The sequence below is a fragment of the Balaenoptera ricei genome, chromosome 2 (genome assembly GCF_028023285.1).
Source record: "Balaenoptera ricei isolate mBalRic1 chromosome 2, mBalRic1.hap2, whole genome shotgun sequence".
Lineage (NCBI taxonomy): Eukaryota > Metazoa > Chordata > Mammalia > Artiodactyla > Balaenopteridae > Balaenoptera > Balaenoptera ricei.
In genome coordinates, this window is record NC_082640.1 from 55,114,690 (window position 1) to 55,134,884 (window position 20,195).

The 20,195-nt window shown below is 55.3% G+C and overlaps 12 non-coding genes across 12 annotated transcripts; all 12 read right to left on the minus strand.

The window, feature by feature from the left end:
- Positions 1-370: 370 nt before the first annotated feature.
- On the minus strand, positions 371-462 carry LOC132361925 (small nucleolar RNA SNORD116). The gene has a single exon (XR_009502188.1). It is a non-coding gene; the product is annotated as a small nucleolar RNA SNORD116 (small nucleolar RNA).
- Positions 463-851: 389 nt separating this feature from the next.
- On the minus strand, positions 852-943 carry LOC132361236 (small nucleolar RNA SNORD116). The gene has a single exon (XR_009501542.1). It is a non-coding gene; the product is annotated as a small nucleolar RNA SNORD116 (small nucleolar RNA).
- Positions 944-3,391: 2,448 nt separating this feature from the next.
- On the minus strand, positions 3,392-3,483 carry LOC132361523 (small nucleolar RNA SNORD116). The gene has a single exon (XR_009501808.1). It is a non-coding gene; the product is annotated as a small nucleolar RNA SNORD116 (small nucleolar RNA).
- A 2,428-nt stretch (positions 3,484-5,911) lies between these two features.
- Positions 5,912-6,003, minus strand: LOC132361856 (small nucleolar RNA SNORD116). The gene has a single exon (XR_009502121.1). It is a non-coding gene; the product is annotated as a small nucleolar RNA SNORD116 (small nucleolar RNA).
- A 389-nt stretch (positions 6,004-6,392) lies between these two features.
- Positions 6,393-6,484, minus strand: LOC132361237 (small nucleolar RNA SNORD116). The gene has a single exon (XR_009501543.1). It is a non-coding gene; the product is annotated as a small nucleolar RNA SNORD116 (small nucleolar RNA).
- Positions 6,485-8,932: 2,448 nt separating this feature from the next.
- On the minus strand, positions 8,933-9,024 carry LOC132361524 (small nucleolar RNA SNORD116). Its single transcript, XR_009501809.1, has one exon. It is a non-coding gene; the product is annotated as a small nucleolar RNA SNORD116 (small nucleolar RNA).
- A 2,428-nt stretch (positions 9,025-11,452) lies between these two features.
- Positions 11,453-11,544, minus strand: LOC132361926 (small nucleolar RNA SNORD116). Its single transcript, XR_009502189.1, has one exon. It is a non-coding gene; the product is annotated as a small nucleolar RNA SNORD116 (small nucleolar RNA).
- Positions 11,545-11,933: 389 nt separating this feature from the next.
- Positions 11,934-12,025, minus strand: LOC132361238 (small nucleolar RNA SNORD116). The gene has a single exon (XR_009501544.1). It is a non-coding gene; the product is annotated as a small nucleolar RNA SNORD116 (small nucleolar RNA).
- A 2,441-nt stretch (positions 12,026-14,466) lies between these two features.
- Positions 14,467-14,558, minus strand: LOC132361525 (small nucleolar RNA SNORD116). Its single transcript, XR_009501810.1, has one exon. It is a non-coding gene; the product is annotated as a small nucleolar RNA SNORD116 (small nucleolar RNA).
- Positions 14,559-16,986: 2,428 nt separating this feature from the next.
- On the minus strand, positions 16,987-17,078 carry LOC132361927 (small nucleolar RNA SNORD116). The gene has a single exon (XR_009502190.1). It is a non-coding gene; the product is annotated as a small nucleolar RNA SNORD116 (small nucleolar RNA).
- A 389-nt stretch (positions 17,079-17,467) lies between these two features.
- On the minus strand, positions 17,468-17,559 carry LOC132361239 (small nucleolar RNA SNORD116). Its single transcript, XR_009501545.1, has one exon. It is a non-coding gene; the product is annotated as a small nucleolar RNA SNORD116 (small nucleolar RNA).
- Positions 17,560-20,000: 2,441 nt separating this feature from the next.
- On the minus strand, positions 20,001-20,092 carry LOC132361526 (small nucleolar RNA SNORD116). Its single transcript, XR_009501811.1, has one exon. It is a non-coding gene; the product is annotated as a small nucleolar RNA SNORD116 (small nucleolar RNA).
- Positions 20,093-20,195: the final 103 nt, after the last annotated feature.

The window sequence follows — 20,195 nt, forward strand, 5'->3', positions numbered from 1 at the left end:
GCCAGGACTCCTTCTCTGACCCTGAGTGCAGAGACTTCTGTTTCCTTGCGGGAACAAGGCAACGACCTGAGCTTGAGGGTGGCCTGTAGATCTCAATGGCAAGCCAGAGGAGTACCAGTGGCTCACGCTTCCTTTCGCACCCGCACGCTGACCGCGGCAGGGGATAGCAGTTCTGGCTAGACTCAGGTGCCCAGAGACGTCAAGTTGTCCTTAGCCTTCCCACGTAGATGGACATCCCAGGCTCCTTTCCACATGGCTCTTTCTGCACGAGAAGCCCGCCACCCTCCACTTGAACAATGTTGCTGCGCACGCCCACAGTAGCAAATGCAACATGGACCTCTCCCTAATTTTCCTTTGGGAGCCACGTGCTGGACCTCAGTTAGGATGAGAAGACGGTAGGTATTGCTCATTCATTTTGTTTAGATTTCCAAGGAATGCATTTATGGGAGTCCTCACTGATCCACGCTCCTGCTCAAAGGCTGGACGTGCAAAGTCGCGGACTGTCAGCAAGCTCAATCCTCTCAGCAGTAGGGAGCGGCCAGACTCGAGCCACGGGGCAGGAAGTGCACCCACGTCTCAGGGCATCGGAGCTCGGGTGCCCCAGGAAGAGCCCAGAATGTGACGGTGTAGTCTCGCGGCACAAGTCCCCGTGGCCAAACTTCTAGGTTTCTTCAAAGAAGTTCCGTTTACCCCGACAAGGTTCCTACCAGGAACCTTGTCGAGCCAGAGGCGATGCCCTTGGATCACACAGAAAGCTATTGGCATCGGAGATATTCCAATGCCCAAACTGGCAGGGCAAACCCTTGCAGCAACTGGGTTACTTGCCCTGGCGCCTTGTATTTTCGCCCCCAGGCCCGTCAGTGACATGACCGCGGAGAAACCTGAGACCCATTCATTTGTTCAGAGTTCCAAGCAGTGCATTTATGGGAGTCATCATCAATCCACCTGCTCAAAGGCTGCACGTTCAAAGTCGCAGGCTCCACCGTGGGGCAGCCACCGATCTCAATCATGTCAGCAGTCAGGAGTGGCCAGAGGCGACCCACGGGGCTGCAAATGGAGCTAAGGATCATGGCATCAGATCTGGGGTTCCCCTGCAAGAGCCAAGAAGGTGAGGGTGTAGTCTCAGTGCACAAGTCCCCGTGGCCAAACATCTAGGTTTCTGCAAAGAAGTTCCACTCACCACCACAAGGTTCCTACGAGGAGCCTCAAGGACTTCACGCCAAAACCACGCTGAGACTCTTTTGCCTTGACTTGCCTCACCTTGCCGCACTCTCCTCACTTCGCCAGGTATCATGGACTACACAGAGGGCCCAGTGCTGCTGCAGGTGTTTGTTCCCTGGCACTCCACCACATGCCTCAGGGTGACAGAACACAGGGATGTTTGAGAAAAGTGAACGGGCGCACAGAGGCAAAGGGTGATACCGCCCACCGATGTGCGCTATATCTCCCCTCAACATTTCATTTGCAGTCCATCATGTCTGTGTGTCCACAGCCAAACGTGAATGCATCGTGGCACAGATGCCTTCAGAGCGCACGGGCATCAGCACAAAGAGCACGGCCGTCCATCAACCCCCCGGTATGGGCCTTGCACTTTCCTGCCTGAGCCACCTCCCCGCCGACACAGCATAAGGATGTCATCCTGAACTGCTGAGACACCCTCAGGGGAACTGGGATTACTCAGCGTAAGAGCCACTGCCCTCTGGGGAACCAAACCACTCCTGGCGCATACGCTTCCACACAATGGATTCACCCTCAAGGGGAAATGTGGTCCCTGAGATCTTCCACAAGGGAACGGCCCTTGGCCAAATGGGACGACCTCCAACAAAAGCAGCTTGTAGGGACCGGTGAGAAAACGCACCAGAGGAACTCCTGGACTGAACAATGGAGATTCACCTGCAGCCAGACTTCCTGGCCTGCTGCCAAGACTGGCAACCTACCCTTGGCCCACACACAAAGCTAATGGCATCGGAACCATTCCGACGCCCAACGTGGCGGGGCAAACCCTTGCAGCAATTGTGTAACTTGCAGTGGTGTCTGGTACTTTCACCCTCTGGGCCCATCAGTGACGTGACATTGGGGAAACCCTGAGGCCCAGGTCCTCTACAAGCAACTTGTTACCCACAGCCATGCAACGACAGAACCCAGACAACAGCCTAGACACTTGAACCGGTATGACTTGTCTAGCCTGTGGCCAGGCTCGCCGGTTACCACAGTCTCGACGCACCAGCGGGTGGCAGGAAAAATGACACCCACACCACACATCCTCTCCTGCCCTTAAACCTGCAGCCTTTCCTTGGCATCCAACTCCCTTGTTTCTGCACGGTTGCACCCAATGACCTCCGGGTAGAGCTCCAATCCTCAGGGAACGCTATGTGGGCCGGGTATAGAAACGATGCCTGGCTGTCCTCAGGAACACCTTCACATCTTCAACACAGGGGGAACGTGGTCAGACAGGGACAAAACACCCCAAGGCCTCCAAATCGGCCCCCATGAGGAGACACCATACTGTGCCATGAAGGCAACCATTCGCTGGCACAAGAACCCGCCATGAAGCAAATCGACCAGGGAGAGGAAAGAGGCGGGACAGTCCACAAATGTGCTCCCGTATTCCCTCCCTACACGTGCCTCCAGATGCTCCTGAGGGAATCCCAAATGTGTTCCAGGAACCCCATGGCCACCGTCGATCTATCCACCCACCAGTAAACCTGTGGGCTTAGCCAGCCATCTCACGTGTCTCTTTCACTCGCCTTGCCTTACTCTCTCTCCACCGGGATCCCAACGTGTCACGGCAAGATGCCAGAGCCACCCCTCACCAAAGCAGCTTGCCGTGACCAAGTTTGACTAAGGCATTTTCCAGCCCCTTCACACAGCACACACAAGCAGGACACAACCCGAGGAGGAGCCATCAGATTGGCCAAACTCCCAGGAACAGTGGCCCATTTGATTTCTCCCCTCATCAGGAGAAACCTAAACTGCATCTGGTCTCCCAAGCAGAACATGACAAAGAAGCCTGCCCTAGGCCTGGAATCCTGTTCTGACCCTGAGCCTACAGACTTCTGTTTCTTTGAGGCCACAAGGCAATGACCAGCAGGTGGGGGCAGCCTGTAGAACTCAAGTGCAGGTGGCAGGACGAGCAATGGCTCACGCTTCCTCTCCTACCTGCATGCTGAACCGTGGCAGGGGACAGCAGTCCTGGCTAGACCAAGGAACCCAGAGACGGCACGCTGTCCCAAGCCTTCCCACCTGGATTGGCATCCCAGGCTCCTTTCCCAATGGCTCTTCTCCCCAGGAGATGACCACAACCCTCAACTTGAACAACGTGGCTGTAGACACCCACGGCCGCAAATGCAACGTGAACCTCTCCCTACTTTCCTTTGGGGAGCCACGTGCTGGACCTCAGTTCCAACGAGGAGACGGTAGGGATTTCTCACTCATTTTGTTCAGATTTCCAAGGAATGCATTTGTGGGAGTCATCATCGATCCAAGCACATGCTCAAACGGTGGACATGCAAAGTTGCAGATTCCACCATGGGACGGCCAGCGAGCTGAATCATATCAGCGTACGGAAGTGGCCAGCAGAGCCGAGCCACGGGTCAGGAAATGCAGCCAGTTCTCAGGGCATCAAAGCTCGTGTTCCCCGAGAAAAGACCAGAAGGTGAGGGTGTAGCCCCGGTGCACACGTTCCCATCGCCAAACCTTTAGGTTTAGCAAAGAAGTGTCGCTTACCGCAACAAGGGTTAAAGCAGGATCCTCATGGAATGCACGCCAACACCCCTCTGAGACTCCTTCGGCTGGCCTCGCCTTGCCACACCGTCCTCACTTCAACGGGTATCAGGGATTATACGGATGGCCCCAGGCTGCTGCTGGCATTCCTTCCCTGGCATTCCACCTGGCTCGGGGTGAGAGAACACACGCATGCTTGAGGAGGGTGCACAGGCGCACCGAGGGAAAGGGCGATACCACCCAGCATTGTGTGTTCTATCTCTCCTCAACATTTCATTTACTGTCCATCTTGCCTGTGTGTCCGCAGGCAAACGTGAAAGCATCGTGGCACTGGCGCCTTCAGAGCGTGCGGCCATCAGGACAAAGAGTGCCACCGACCAACAACCCCCTGGTCTCGGGCCCTGAAATTCCTCTCCTGAGCAATCTGCCCTCCATCACAGCAAAAGGATGTCTTCCTGATCCCCTGAGACACCCTCAGGACAACTGTGCCCCCTCAGCCTAAGAGCAAGTGCCCTCTATGGGAACAAACACGCGTTTGGCCCTTATGATTAAGCACAGTGGACACGCCCTCAAGGGGAGAGATCTTCCATAAGGGAAGGGCCCTTGGCTGAATAAGACGACCTCCATCAAAAGCGGCTCGTAGGGACCCGTGACAAAGGGCACCTGAAGAACCCCTGGACTGATCAAGGGAGACTCACCAGCAGGCATACTTCCTGGTCTCCTGCCAAGCCAGAGGAACTTCCCTAGGACCGCAACCAAAGCTAATGGCAAGGGAGCCATTCCAATGCCCAAAATGGCGGGCCAAACACTTGCAGCAACTGGGTAACTTATCGTAGCACCTTGCACATTCGCATTCTCCCCTTCAAGGACAAGACCTTGGAGAAACCATGAGACCCAGGTCCTCCAGAACCAACGTGTCACCCACAGCCGTGCAATGAGAGAACGCACCCAACATCCTGGACCCTTGAACCGGCATGGCTTCTCTGGCTTGAAGCCATGCATGCTGGAGATCACAGGCTCGCAGCACCAGAAGGTGGCAGGACAAAATGACCCCTGCAGCACACATTCACTCCAGCCCTTAAACCTGTAGCGTTGCCTTGGCGGCCGACTCCCTTCTTACTGCATGGTTGGGCCCAAAGACCTCCGGGAAGAGCTCCAAACCTCAGGGAATGCTATGCCGACCTGGTATAGCAATGACGCTGGGCTGTCCTAAGGAACACCTTAACATCCTCAACATAGGGGCAATGAGGCCACACAGGGACAAAACATCCCAACGGCTCCAAATCGGTCCCAGTGAGAAAACACCATACTGTGCCGTGAAGGCACCATTCGCTGGAACAAGGACCCGCCGTGAAGCACATTGAGAAAGGAGAGGAAAAGGTTGGGATGGTCCACGAATGTGCACCTGTATTCCTTCCCTACACGGGGCTCCAAGTGCTCCTGAAGATATCCCAAAAGAGTTCCGGGAACCCTATGTCCACCGACATATCCACCCATACCGATCCATCCACCCAACAGTAAGCCTGTGGGCTTAGCCAACACTCTCCCGTGTATTTCCCACTCGCCTTGCCTTGCTCTCTCCACCAGGATCCAAACGAATCCACCCCTCACCTAAGTAGCTTGATATCCCCTGGATTTGCCTAAGGCACTTTCCAAACTCTCCACACACAACACACAAGCAGGACACAACCCAAGGAGGCGCCATCAGCGTCACCCAAATCCCGGGGACAGTGGCCCATTTGATTTCCCCCGACCATCAGGGCAAACCTGAACTATATCCCACCTCCCAAGCTGAACCTGACATAGACGCCTGGCCTGGCCAGGACTCCTTCTCTGACCCTGAGTGCAGAGACTTCTGTTTCCTTGCGGGAACAAGGCAACGACCTGAGCTTGAGGGTGGCCTGTAGATCTCAATGGCAAGCCAGAGGAGTACCAGTGGCTCACGCTTCCTTTCGCACCCGCACGCTGACCGCGGCAGGGGATAGCAGTTCTGGCTAGACTCAGGTGCCCAGAGACGTCAAGTTGTCCTTAGCCTTCCCACGTAGATGGACATCCCAGGCTCCTTTCCACATGGCTCTTTCTGCACGAGAAGCCCGCCACCCTCCACTTGAACAATGTTGCTGCGCACGCCCACAGTAGCAAATGCAACATGGACCTCTCCCTAATTTTCCTTTGGGAGCCACGTGCTGGACCTCAGTTAGGATGAGAAGACGGTAGGTATTGCTCATTCATTTTGTTTAGATTTCCAAGGAATGCATTTATGGGAGTCATCACTGATCCACGCTCCTGCTCAAAGGCTGGACGTGCAAAGTCACGGACTGTCAGCAAGCTCAATCCTCTCAGCAGTAGGGAGCGGCCAGACTCGAGCCACGGGGCAGGAAGTGCACCCACGTCTCAGGGCATCGGAGCTCGGGTGCCCCAGGAAGAGCCCAGAATGTGACGGTGTAGTCTCGCGGCACAAGTCCCCGTGGCCAAACTTCTAGGTTTCTTCAAAGAAGTTCCGTTTACCCCCACAAGGTTCCTACCAGGAACCTTGTCGAGCCAGAGGCGATGCCCTTGGATCACACAGAAAGCTATTGGCATCGGAGATATTCCAATGCCCAAACTGGCAGGGCAAACCCTTGCAGCAACTGGGTTACTTGCCCTGGCGCCTTGTATTTTCACCCCCAGGCCCGTCAGTGACATGACCGCGGAGAAACCTGAGACCCATTCATTTGTTCAGAGTTCCAAGCAGTGCATTTATGGGAGTCATCATCAATCCACCTGCTCAAAGGCTGCACGTTCAAAGCCGCAGGCTCCACCGCGGGGCAGCCACCGATCTCAATCATGTCAGCAGTCAGGAGTGGCCAGAGGCGACCCACGGGGCTGCAAATGGAGCTAAGGATCATGGCATCAGATCTGGGGTTCCCCTGCAAGAGCCAAGAAGGTGAGGGTGTAGTCTCAGTGCACAAGTCCCCGTGGCCAAACATCTAGGTTTCTGCAAAGAAGTTCCACTCACCACCACAAGGTTCCTACGAGGATCCTCAAGGACTTCATGCCAAAACCACGCTGAGACTCTTTTGCCTTGACTTGCCTCACCTTGCCGCACTCTCCTCACTTCGCCAGGTATCATGGACTACACAGAGGGCCCAATGCTGCTGCAGGTGTTTGTTCCCTGGCACTCCACCACATGCCTCAGGGTGACAGAACACAGGGATGTTTGAGAAAAGTGAACGGGCGCACAGAGGCAAAGGGTGATACCGCCCACCGATGTGCGCTATATCTCCCCTCAACATTTCATTTGCAGTCCATCATGTCTGTGTGTCCACAGCCAAACGTGAATGCATCGTGGCACAGATGCCTTCAGAGCACACGGGCATCAGCACAAAGAGCACGGCCGTCCATCAACCCCCCGGTATGGGCCTTGAACTTTCCTGCCTGAGCCACCTCCCCGCCGACACAGCATAAGGATGTCATCCTGAACTGCTGAGACACCCTCAGGGGAACTGGGATTACTCAGCGTAAGAGCCACTGCCCTCTGGGGAACGAAACCACTCCTGGTGCATACGCTTCCACACAATGGATTCACCCTCAAGGGGAAATGTGGTCCCTGAGATCTTCCACAAGGGAACGGCCCTTGGCCAAATGGGACGACCTCCAACAAAAGCAGCTTGTAGGGACCGGTGACAAAACGCACCAGAGGAACTCCTGGACTGAACAATGGAGATTCACCTGCAGCCAGACTTCCTGGCCTGCTGCCAAGACTGGCAACCTACCCTTGGCCCACACACAAAGCTAATGGCATCGGAACCATTCCGACGCCCAACGTGGCGGGGCAAACCCTTGCAGCAATTGTGTAACTTGCAGTGGTGTCTGGTACTTTCACCCTCTGGGCCCATCAGTGACGTGACATTGGGGAAACCCTGAGGCCCAGGTCCTCTACAAGCAACTTGTTACCCACAGCCATGCAACGACAGAACCCAGACAACAGCCTAGACACTTGAACCGGTATGACTTGTCTAGCCTGTGGCCAGGCTCGCCGGTTACCACAGTCTCGACGCACCAGCGGGTGGCAGGAAAAATGACACCCACACCACACATCCTCTCCTGCCCTTAAACCTGCAGCCTTTCCTTGGCAGCCAACTCCCTTGTTTCTGCACAGTTGCACCCAATGACCTCCGGGTAGAGCTCCAATCCTCAGGGAACGCTATGTGGGCCGGGTATAGAAACGATGCCTGGCTGTCCTCAGGAACACCTTCACATCTTCAACACAGGGGGAACGTGGTCAGACAGGGACAAAACACCCCAAGGCCTCCAAATCGGCCCCCATGAGGAGACACCATACTGTGCCATGAAGGCAACCATTCGCTGGCACAAGAACCCGCCATGAAGCAAATCGACCAGGGAGAGGAAAGAGGCGGGACAGTCCACAAATGTGCTCCCGTATTCCCTCCCTACACGTGCCTCCAGATGCTCCTGAGGGAATCCCAAATGTGTTCCGGGAACCCCATGGCCACCGTCGATCTATCCACCCACCAGTAAACCTGTGGGCTTAGCCAGCCATCTCACGTGTCTCTTTCACTCGCCTTGCCTTACTCTCTCTCCACCGGGATCCCAACGTGTCACGGCAAGATGCCAGAGCCACCCCTCACCAAAGCAGCTTGCCGTGACCAAGTTTGTCTAAGGCATTTTCCAGCCCCTTCACACAGCACACACAAGCAGGACACAACCCGAGGAGGAGCCATCAGATTGGCCAAACTCCCAGGAACAGTGGCCCATTTGATTTCTCCCCTCATCAGGAGAAACCTAAACTGCATCTGGTCTCCCAAGCAGAACATGACAAAGAAGCCTGCCCTAGGCCTGGAATCCTGTTCTGACCCTGAGCCTACAGACCTCTGTTTCTTTGAGGCCACAAGGCAATGACCAGCAGGTGGGGGCAGCCTGTAGAACTCAAGTGCAGGTGGCAGGACGAGCAATGGCTCACGCTTCCTCTCCTACCTGCATGCTGAACCGTGGCAGGGGACAGCAGTCCTGGCTAGACCAAGGAACCCAGAGACGGCACGCTGTCCCAAGCCTTCCCACCTGGATTGGCATCCCAGGCTCCTTTCCCAATGGCTCTTCTCCCCAGGAGATGACCACAACCCTCAACTTGAACAACGTGGCTGTAGACACCCACGGCCGCAAATGCAACGTGAACCTCTCCCTACTTTCCTTTGGGGAGCCACGTGCTGGACCTCAGTTCCAACGAGGAGACGGTAGGGATTTCTCACTCATTTTGTTCAGATTTCCAAGGAATGCATTTGTGGGAGTCATCATCGATCCAAGCACATGCTCAAACGGTGGACATGCAAAGTTGCAGATTCCACCATGGGACGGCCAGCGAGCTGAATCATATCAGCGTACGGAAGTGGCCAGCAGAGCCGAGCCACGGGTCAGGAAATGCAGCCAGTTCTCAGGGCATCAAAGCTCGTGTTCCCCGAGAAAAGACCAGAAGGTGAGGGTGTAGCCCCGGTGCACACGTTCCCATCGCCAAACCTTTAGGTTTAGCAAAGAAGTGTCGCTTACCGCAACAAGGGTTAAAGCAGGATCCTCATGGAATGCAGGCCAACACCCCTCTGAGACTCCTTCGGCTGGCCTCGCCTTGCCACACCGTCCTCACTTCAACGGGTATCAGGGATTATACGGATGGCCCCAGGCTGCTGCTGGCATTCCTTCCCTGGCATTCCACCTGGCTCGGCGTGAGAGAACACACGCATGCTTGAGAAGGGTGCACAGGCGCACCGAGGGAAAGGGCGATACCACCCAGCATTGTGTGTTCTATCTCTCCTCAACATTTCATTTACTGTCCATCTTGCCTGTGTGTCCGCAGGCAAACGTGAAAGCATCGTGGCACTGGCGCCTTCAGAGCGTGCGGCCATCAGGACAAAGAGTGCCACCGACCAGCAACCCCCTGGTCTCGGGCCCTGAAATTCCTCTCCTGAGCAATCTGCCCTCCATCACAGCAAAAGGATGTCTTCCTGATCCCCTGAGACACCCTCAGGACAACTGTGCCCCCTCAGCCTAAGAGCAAGTGCCCTCTATGGGAACAAACACGCGTTTGGCCCTTATGATTAAACACAGTGGACACGCCCTCAAGGGGAGAGATCTTCCATAAGGGAAGGGCCCTTGGCTGAATAAGACGACCTCCATCAAAAGCGGCTCGTAGGGACCCGTGACAAAGGGCACCTGAAGAACCCCTGGACTGATCAAGGGAGACTCACCAGCAGGCATACTTCCTGGTCTCCTGCCAAGCCAGAGGAACTTCCCTAGGACCGCAACCAAAGCTAATGGCAAGGGAGCCATTCCAATGCCCAAAATGGCGGGCCAAACACTTGCAGCAACTGGGTAACTTTTCGTAGCACCTTGCACATTCGCATTCTTCCCTTCAAGGACAAGACCTTGGAGAAACCATGAGACCCAGGTCCTCCAGAACCAACGTGTCACCCAGAGCCGTGCAATGAGAGAACGCACCCAACATCCTGGACCCTTGAACCGGCATGGCTTCTCTGGCTTGAAGCCATGCATGCTGGAGATCACAGGCTCGCAGCACCAGAAGGTGGCAGGACAAAATGACCCCTGCAGCACACATTCACTCCAGCCCTTAAACCTGTAGCGTTGCCTTGGCGGCCGACTCCCTTCTTTCTGCATGGTTGGGCCCAAAGACCTCCGGGAAGAGCTCCAAACCTCAGGGAATGCTATGCCGACCTGGTATAGCAATGACGCTGGGCTGTCCTAAGGAACACCTTAACATCCTCAACATAGGGGCAATGAGGCCACACAGGGACAAAACATCCCAACGGCTCCAAATCGGTCCCAGTGAGAAGACACCATACTGTGCCGTGAAGGCACCATTCGCTGGAACAAGGACCCGCCGTGAAGCACATTGAGAAAGGAGAGGAAAAGGTTGGGATGGTCCACGAATGTGCACCTGTATTCCTTCCCTACACGGGGCTCCAAATGCTCCTGAAGATATCCCAAAAGAGTTCCGGGAACCCTATGTCCACCGACATATCCACCCATACCGATCTATCCACCCAACAGTAAGCCTGTGGGCTTAGCCAACACTCTCCCGTGTATTTCCCGCTCGCCTTGCCTTGCTCTCTCCACCAGGATCCAAACGAATCCACCCCTCACCTAAGTAGCTTGATATCCCCTGGATTTGCCTAAGGCATTTTCCAAACTCTCCACACACAACACACAAGCAGGACACAACCCAAGGAGGCGCCATCAGCGTCGCCCAAATCCCGGGGACAGTGGCCCATTTGATTTCCCCCGACCATCAGGGCAAACCTGAACTATATCCCACCTCCCAAGCTGAACCTGACATAGACGCCTGGCCTGGCCAGGACTCCTTCTCTGACCCTGAGTGCAGAGACTTCTGTTTCCTTGCGGGAACAAGGCAACGACCTGAGCTTGAGGGTGGCCTGTAGATCTCAATGGCAAGCCAGAGGAGTACCAGTGGCTCACGCTTCCTTTCGCACCCGCACGCTGACCGCGGCAGGGGATAGCAGTTCTGGCTAGACTCAGGCGCCCAGAGACGTCAAGTTGTCCTTAGCCTTCCCACGTAGATGGACATCCCAGGCTCCTTTCCACATGGCTCTTTCTGCACGAGAAGCCCGCCACCCTCCACTTGAACAATGTTGCTGCGCACGCCCACAGTAGCAAATGCAACATGGACCTCTCCCTAATTTTCCTTTGGGAGCCACGTGCTGGACCTCAGTTAGGATGAGAAGACGGTAGGTATTGCTCATTCATTTTGTTTAGATTTCCAAGGAATGCATTTATGGGAGTCCTCACTGATCCACGCTCCTGCTCAAAGGCTGGACGTGCAAAGTCGCGGACTGTCAGCAAGCTCAATCCTCTCAGCAGTAGGGAGCGGCCAGACTCGAGCCACGGGGCAGGAAGTGCACCCACGTCTCAGGGCATCGGAGCTCGGGTGCCCCAGGAAGAGCCCAGAATGTGACGGTGTAGTCTCGCGGCACAAGTCCCCGTGGCCAAACTTCTAGGTTTCTTCAAAGAAGTTCCGTTTACCCCCACAAGGTTCCTACCAGGAACCTTGTCGAGCCAGAGGCGATGCCCTTGGATCACACAGAAAGCTATTGGCATCGGAGATATTCCAATGCCCAAACTGGCAGGGCATACCCTTGCAGCAACTGGGTTACTTGCCCTGGCGCCTTGTATTTTCGCCCCCAGGCCCGTCAGTGACATGACCGCGGAGAAACCTGAGACCCATTCATTTGTTCAGAGTTCCAAGCAGTGCATTTATGGGAGTCATCATCAATCCACCTGCTCAAAGGCTGCACGTTCAAAGTCGCAGGCTCCACCGCGGGGCAGCCACCGATCTCAATCATGTCAGCAGTCAGGAGTGGCCAGAGGCGACCCACGGGGCTGCAAATGGAGCTAAGGATCATGGCATCAGATCTGGGGTTCCCCTGCAAGAGCCAAGAAGGTGAGGGTGTAGTCTCAGTGCACAAGTCCCTGTGGCCAAACATCTAGGTTTCTGCAAAGAAGTTCCACTCACCACCACAAGGTTCCTACGAGGATCCTCAAGGACTTCACGCCAAAACCACGCTGAGACTCTTTTGCCTTGACTTGCCTCACCTTGCCGCACTCTCCTCACTTCGCCAGGTATCATGGACTACACAGAGGGCCCAATGCTGCTGCAGGTGTTTGTTCCCTGGCACTCCACCACATGCCTCAGGGTGACAGAACACAGGGATGTTTGAGAAAAGTGAATGGGCGCACAGAGGCAAAGGGTGATACCGCCCACCGATGTGCGCTATATCTCCCCTCAACATTTCATTTGCAGTCCATCATGTCTGTGTGTCCACAGCCAAACGTGAATGCATCGTGGCACAGATGCCTTCAGAGCGCACGGGCATCAGCACAAAGAGCACGGCCGTCCATCAACCCCCCGGTATGGGCCTTGAACTTTCCTGCCTGAGCCACCTCCCCGCCGACACAGCATAAGGATGTCATCCTGAACTGCTGAGACACCCTCAGGGGAACTGGGATTACTCAGCGTAAGAGCCACTGCCCTCTGGGGAACCAAACCACTCCTGGCGCATACGCTTCCACACAATGGATTCACCCTCAAGGGGAAATGTGGTCCCTGAGATCTTCCACAAGGGAACGGCCCTTGGCCAAATGGGACGACCTCCAACAAAAGCAGCTTGTAGGGACCGGTGACAAAATGCACCAGAGGAACTCCTGGACTGAACAATGGAGATTCACCTGCAGCCATACTTCCTGGCCTGCTGCCAAGACTGGCCACCAACACTTGGCCCATGCACAAAGCTAATGGCATCAGAATCATTCCGACACCCAACGTGGCGGGGCAAACACTTGCAGCAATTGTGTAACTTGCAGTGGTGTCTGGTACTTTCACCCTCATCAGTGGCGTGACATTGGGGAAACCCTGAGGCCCAGGTCCTCTACAAGCAACTTGTTACCCACAGCCATGCAACGACAGAACTCAGACAACAGCCTAGACACTTGAACCGGTATGACTTCTGTAGCCTGTGGCCAGGCTCGCCGGTTACCACAGTCTCGACGCACCAGCGGGTGGCAGGAAAAATGACACCCACACCACACATCCTCTCCTGCCCTTAAACCTGCAGCCTTTCCTTGGCAGCCAACTCCCTTGTTTCTGCACGGTTGCACCCACTGACCTCCGGGTAGAGCTCCAATCCTCAGGGAACGCTATGTGGGCTGGGTATAGAAACGATGCCTGGCTGTCCTCAGGAACACCTTCACATCTTCAACACAGGGGGAACGTGGTCAGACAGGGACAAAACACCCCAAGGCCTCCAAATCGGCCCCCATGAGGAGACACCATACTGTGCCATGAAGGCAACCATTCGCTGGCACAAGAACCCGCCATGAAGCAAATCGACCAAGGAGAGGAAAGAGGCGGGACAGTCCACAAATGTGCTCCCGTATTCCCTCCCTACACGTGCCTCCAGATGCTCCTGAGGGAATCCCAAATGTGTTCCGGGAACCCCATGGCCACCGTCGATCTATCCACCCACCAGTAAACCTGTGGGCTTAGCCAGCCATCTCACGTGTCTCTTTCACTCGCCTTGCCTTACTCTCTCTCCACCGGGATCCCAACGTGTCACGGCAAGATGCCAGAGCCACCCCTCACCAAAGAAGCTTGCCGTGACCAAGTTTGACTAAGGCATTTTCCAGCCCCTTCACACAGCACACACAAGCAGGACACAACCCGAGGAGGAGCCATCAGATTGGCCAAACTCCCAGGAACAGTGGCCCATATGATTTCTCCCCTGAGCAGGAGAAACCTAAACTGCATCTGGTCTCCCAAGCAGAACATGACAAAGAAGCCTGCCCTAGGCCTGGAATCCTGTTCTGACCCTGAGCCTACAGACCTCTGTTTCTTTGAGGCCACAAGGCAATGACCAGCAGGTGGGGGCAGCCTGTAGAACTCAAGTGCAGGTGGCAGGACGAGCAATGGCTCACGCTTCCTCTCCTACCTGCATGCTGAACTGTGGCAGGGGACAGCAGTCCTGGCTAGACCAAGGAACCCAGAGACGGCACGCTGTCCCAAGCCTTCCCACCTGGATTGGCATCCCAGGCTCCTTTCCCAATGGCTCTTCTCCCCAGGAGATGACCACAACCCTCAACTTGAACAACGTGGCTGTAGACACCCACGGCCGCAAATGCAACGTGAACCTCTCCCTACTTTCCTTTGGGGAGCCACGTGCTGGACCTCAGTTCCAACGAGGAGACGGTAGGGATTTCTCACTCATTTTGTTCAGATTTCCAAGGAATGCATTTGTGGGAGTCATCATCGATCCAAGCACATGCTCAAACGGTGGACATGCAAAGTTGCAGATTCCACCATGGGACGGCCAGCGAGCTGAATCATATCAGCGTACGGAAGTGGCCAGCAGAGCCGAGCCACGGGTCAGGAAATGCAGCCAGTTCTCAGGGCATCAAAGCTCGTGTTCCCCGAGAAAAGACCAGAAGGTGAGGGTGTAGCCCCGGTGCACACGTTCCCATCGCCAAACCTTTAGGTTTAGCAAAGAAGTGTCGCTTACCGCAACAAGGGTTAAAGCAGGATCCTCATGGAATGCAGGCCAACACCCCTCTGAGACTCCTTCGGCTGGCCTCGCCTTGCCACACCGTCCTCACTTCAACGGGTATCAGGGATTATACGGATGGCCCCAGGCTGCTGCTGGCATTCCTTCCCTGGCATTCCACCTGGCTCGGCGTGAGAGAACACACGCATGCTTGAGAAGGGTGCACAGGCGCACCGAGGGAAAGGGCGATACCACCCAGCATTGTGTGTTCTATCTCTCCTCAACATTTCATTTACTGTCCATCTTGCCTGTGTGTCCGCAGGCAAACGTGAAAGCATCGTGGCACTGGCGCCTTCAGAGCGTGCGGCCATCAGGACAAAGAGTGCCACCGACCAGCAACCCCCTGGTCTCGGGCCCTGAAATTCCTCTCCTGAGCAATCTGCCCTCCATCACAGCAAAAGGATGTCTTCCTGATCCCCTGAGACACCCTCAGGACAACTGTGCCCCCTCAGCCTAAGAGCAAGTGCCCTCTATGGGAACAAACACGCGTTTGGCCCTTATGATTAAACACAGTGGACACGCCCTCAAGGGGAGAGATCTTCCATAAGGGAAGGGCCCTTGGCTGAATAAGACGACCTCCATCAAAAGCGGCTCGTAGGGACCCGTGACAAAGGGCACCTGAAGAACCCCTGGACTGATCAAGGGAGACTCACCAGCAGGCATACTTCCTGGTCTCCTGCCAAGCCAGAGGAACTTCCCTAGGACCGCAACCAAAGCTAATGGCAAGGGAGCCATTCCAATGCCCAAAATGGCGGGCCAAACACTTGCAGCAACTGGGTAACTTTTCGTAGCACCTTGCACATTCGCATTCTTCCCTTCAAGGACAAGACCTTGGAGAAACCATGAGACCCAGGTCCTCCAGAACCAACGTGTCACCCAGAGCCGTGCAATGAGAGAACGCACCCAACATCCTGGACCCTTGAACCGGCATGGCTTCTCTGGCTTGAAGCCATGCATGCTGGAGATCACAGGCTCGCAGCACCAGAAGGTGGCAGGACAAAATGACCCCTGCAGCACACATTCACTCCAGCCCTTAAACCTGTAGCGTTGCCTTGGCGGCCGACTCCCTTCTTTCTGCATGGTTGGGCCCAAAGACCTCCGGGAAGAGCTCCAAACCTCAGGGAATGCTATGCCGACCTGGTATAGCAATGACGCTGGGCTGTCCTAAGGAACACCTTAACATCCTCAACATAGGGGCAATGAGGCCACACAGGGACAAAACATCCCAACGGCTCCAAATCGGTCCCAGTGAGAAGACACCATACTGTGCCGTGAAGGCACCATTCGCTGGAACAAGGACCCGCCGTGAAGCACATTGAGAAAGGAGAGGAAAAGGTTGGGATGGTCCACGAATGTGCACCTGTATTCCTTCCCTACACGGGGCTCCAAATGCTCCTGAAGATATCCCAAAAGAGTTCCGGGAACCCTATGTCCACCGACATATCCACCCATACCGATCTATCCACCCAACAGTAAGCCTGTGGGCTTAGCCAACACTCTCCCGTGTATTTCCCGCTCGCCTTGCCTTGCTCTCTCCACCAGGATCCAAACGAATCCACCCCTCACCTAAGTAGCTTGATATCCCCTGGATTTGCCTAAGGCATTTTCCAAACTCTCCACACACAACACACAAGCAGGACACAACCCAAGGAGGCGCCATCAGCGTCGCCCAAATCCCGGGGACAGTGGCCCATTTGATTTCCCCCGACCATCAGGGCAAACCTAAACTATATCCCACCTCCCAAGCTGAACCTGACATAGACGCCTGGCCTGGCCAGGACTCCTTCTCTGACCCTGAGTGCAGAGACTTCTGTTTCCTTGCGGGAACAAGGCAACGACCTGAGCTTGAGGGTGGCCTGTAGATCTCAATGGCAAGCCAGAGGAGTACCAGTGGCTCACGCTTCCTTTCGCACCCGCACGCTGACCGCGGCAGGGGATAGCAGTTCTGGCTAGACTCAGGCGCCCAGAGACGTCAAGTTGTCCTTAGCCTTCCCACGTAGATGGACATCCCAGGCTCCTTTCCACATGGCTCTTTCTGCACGAGAAGCCCGCCACCCTCCACTTGAACAATGTTGCTGCGCACGCCCACAGTAGCAAATGCAACATGGACCTCTCCCTAATTTTCCTTTGGGAGCCACGTGCTGGACCTCAGTTAGGATGAGAAGACGGTAGGTATTGCTCATTCATTTTGTTTAGATTTCCAAGGAATGCATTTATGGGAGTCCTCACTGATCCACGCTCCTGCTCAAAGGCTGGACGTGCAAAGTCGCGGACTGTCAGCAAGCTCAATCCTCTCAGCAGTAGGGAGCGGCCAGACTCGAGCCACGGGGCAGGAAGTGCACCCACGTCTCAGGGCATCGGAGCTCGGGTGCCCCAGGAAGAGCCCAGAATGTGACGGTGTAGTCTCGCGGCACAAGTCCCCGTGGCCAAACTTCTAGGTTTCTTCAAAGAAGTTCCGTTTACCCCCACAAGGTTCCTACCAGGAACCTTGTCGAGCCAGAGGCGATGCCCTTGGATCACACAGAAAGCTATTGGCATCGGAGATATTCCAATGCCCAAACTGGCAGGGCATACCCTTGCAGCAACTGGGTTACTTGCCCTGGCGCCTTGTATTTTCGCCCCCAGGCCCGTCAGTGACATGACCGCGGAGAAACCTGAGACCCATTCATTTGTTCAGAGTTCCAAGCAGTGCATTTATGGGAGTCATCATCAATCCACCTGCTCAAAGGCTGCACGTTCAAAGTCGCAGGCTCCAGCGCGGGGCAGCCACCGATCTCAATCATGTCAGCAGTCAGGAGTGGCCAGAGGCGACCCACGGGGCTGCAAATGGAGCTAAGGATCATGGCATCAGATCTGGGGTTCCCCTGCAAGAGCCAAGAAGGTGAGGGTGTAGTCTCAGTGCACAAGTCCCTGTGGCCAAACATCTAGGTTTCTGCAAAGAAGTTCCACTCACCACCACAAGGTTCCTACGAGGATCCTCAAGGACTTCACGCCAAAACCACGCTGAGACTCTTTTGCCTTGACTTGCCTCACCTTGCCGCACTCTCCTCACTTCGCCAGGTATCATGGACTACACAGAGGGCCCAATGCTGCTGCAGGTGTTTGTTCCCTGGCACTCCACCACATGCCTCAGGGTGACAGAACACAGGGATGTTTGAGAAAAGTGAATGGGCGCACAGAGGCAAAGGGTGATACCGCCCACCGATGTGCGCTATATCTCCCCTCAACATTTCATTTGCAGTCCATCATGTCTGTGTGTCCACAGCCAAACGTGAATGCATCGTGGCACAGATGCCTTCAGAGCGCACGGGCATCAGCACAAAGAGCACGGCCGTCCATCAACCCCCCGGTATGGGCCTTGAACTTTCCTGCCTGAGCCACCTCCCCGCCGACACAGCATAAGGATGTCATCCTGAACTGCTGAGACACCCTCAGGGGAACTGGGATTACTCAGCGTAAGAGCCACTGCCCTCTGGGGAACCAAACCACTCCTGGCGCATACGCTTCCACACAATGGATTCACCCTCAAGGGGAAATGTGGTCCCTGAGATCTTCCACAAGGGAACGGCCCTTGGCCAAATGGGACGACCTCCAACAAAAGCAGCTTGTAGGGACCGGTGACAAAATGCACCAGAGGAACTCCTGGACTGAACAATGGAGATTCACCTGCAGCCATACTTCCTGGCCTGCTGCCAAGACTGGCCACCAACACTTGGCCCATGCACAAAGCTAATGGCATCAGAATCATTCCGACACCCAACGTGGCGGGGCAAACACTTGCAGCAATTGTGTAACTTGCAGTGGTGTCTGGTACTTTCACCCTCATCAGTGGCGTGACATTGGGGAAACCCTGAGGCCCAGGTCCTCTACAAGCAACTTGTTACCCACAGCCATGCAACGACAGAACTCAGACAACAGCCTAGACACTTGAACCGGTATGACTTCTGTAGCCTGTGGCCAGGCTCGCCGGTTACCACAGTCTCGACGCACCAGCGGGTGGCAGGAAAAATGACACCCACACCACACATCCTCTCCTGCCCTTAAACCTGCAGCCTTTCCTTGGCAGCCAACTCCCTTGTTTCTGCACGGTTGCACCCACTGACCTCCGGGTAGAGCTCCAATCCTCAGGGAACGCTATGTGGGCTGGGTATAGAAACGATGCCTGGCTGTCCTCAGGAACACCTTCACATCTTCAACACAGGGGGAACGTGGTCAGACAGGGACAAAACACCCCAAGGCCTCCAAATCGGCCCCCATGAGGAGACACCATACTGTGCCATGAAGGCAACCATTCGCTGGCACAAGAACCCGCCATGAAGCAAATCGACCAAGGAGAGGAAAGAGGCGGGACAGTCCACAAATGTGCTCCCGTATTCCCTCCCTACACGTGCCTCCAGATGCTCCTGAGGGAATCCCAAATGTGTTCCGGGAACCCCATGGCCACCGTCGATCTATCCACCCACCAGTAAACCTGTGGGCTTAGCCAGCCATCTCACGTGTCTCTTTCACTCGCCTTGCCTTACTCTCTCTCCACCGGGATCCCAACGTGTCACGGCAAGATGCCAGAGCCACCCCTCACCAAAGAAGCTTGCCGTGACCAAGTTTGACTAAGGCATTTTCCAGCCCCTTCACACAGCACACACAAGCAGGACACAACCCGAGGAGGAGCCATCAGATTGGCCAAACTCCCAGGAACAGTGGCCCATATGATTTCTCCCCTGAGCAGGAGAAACCTAAACTGCATCTGGTCTCCCAAGCAGAACATGACAAAGAAGCCTGCCCTAGGCCTGGAATCCTGTTCTGACCCTGAGCCTACAGACCTCTGTTTCTTTGAGGCCACAAGGCAATGACCAGCAGGTGGGGGCAGCCTGTAGAACTCAAGTGCAGGTGGCAGGACGAGCAATGGCTCACGCTTCCTCTCCTACCTGCATGCTGAACCGTGGCAGGGGACAGCAGTCCTGGCTAGACCAAGGAACCCAGAGACGGCACGCTGTCCCAAGCCTTCCCACCTGGATTGGCATCCCAGGCTCCTTTCCCAATGGCTCTTCTCCCCAGGAGATGACCACAACCCTCAACTTGAACAACGTGGCTGTAGACACCCACGGCCGCAAATGCAACGTGAACCTCTCCCTACTTTCCTTTGGGGAGCCACGTGCTGGACCTCAGTTCCAACGAGGAGACGGTAGGGATTTCTCACTCATTTTGTTCAGATTTCCAAGGAATGCATTTGTGGGAGTCATCATCGATCCAAGCACATGCTCAAACGGTGGACATGCAAAGTTGCAGATTCCACCATGGGACGGCCAGCGAGCTGAATCATATCAGCGTACGGAAGTGGCCAGCAGAGCCGAG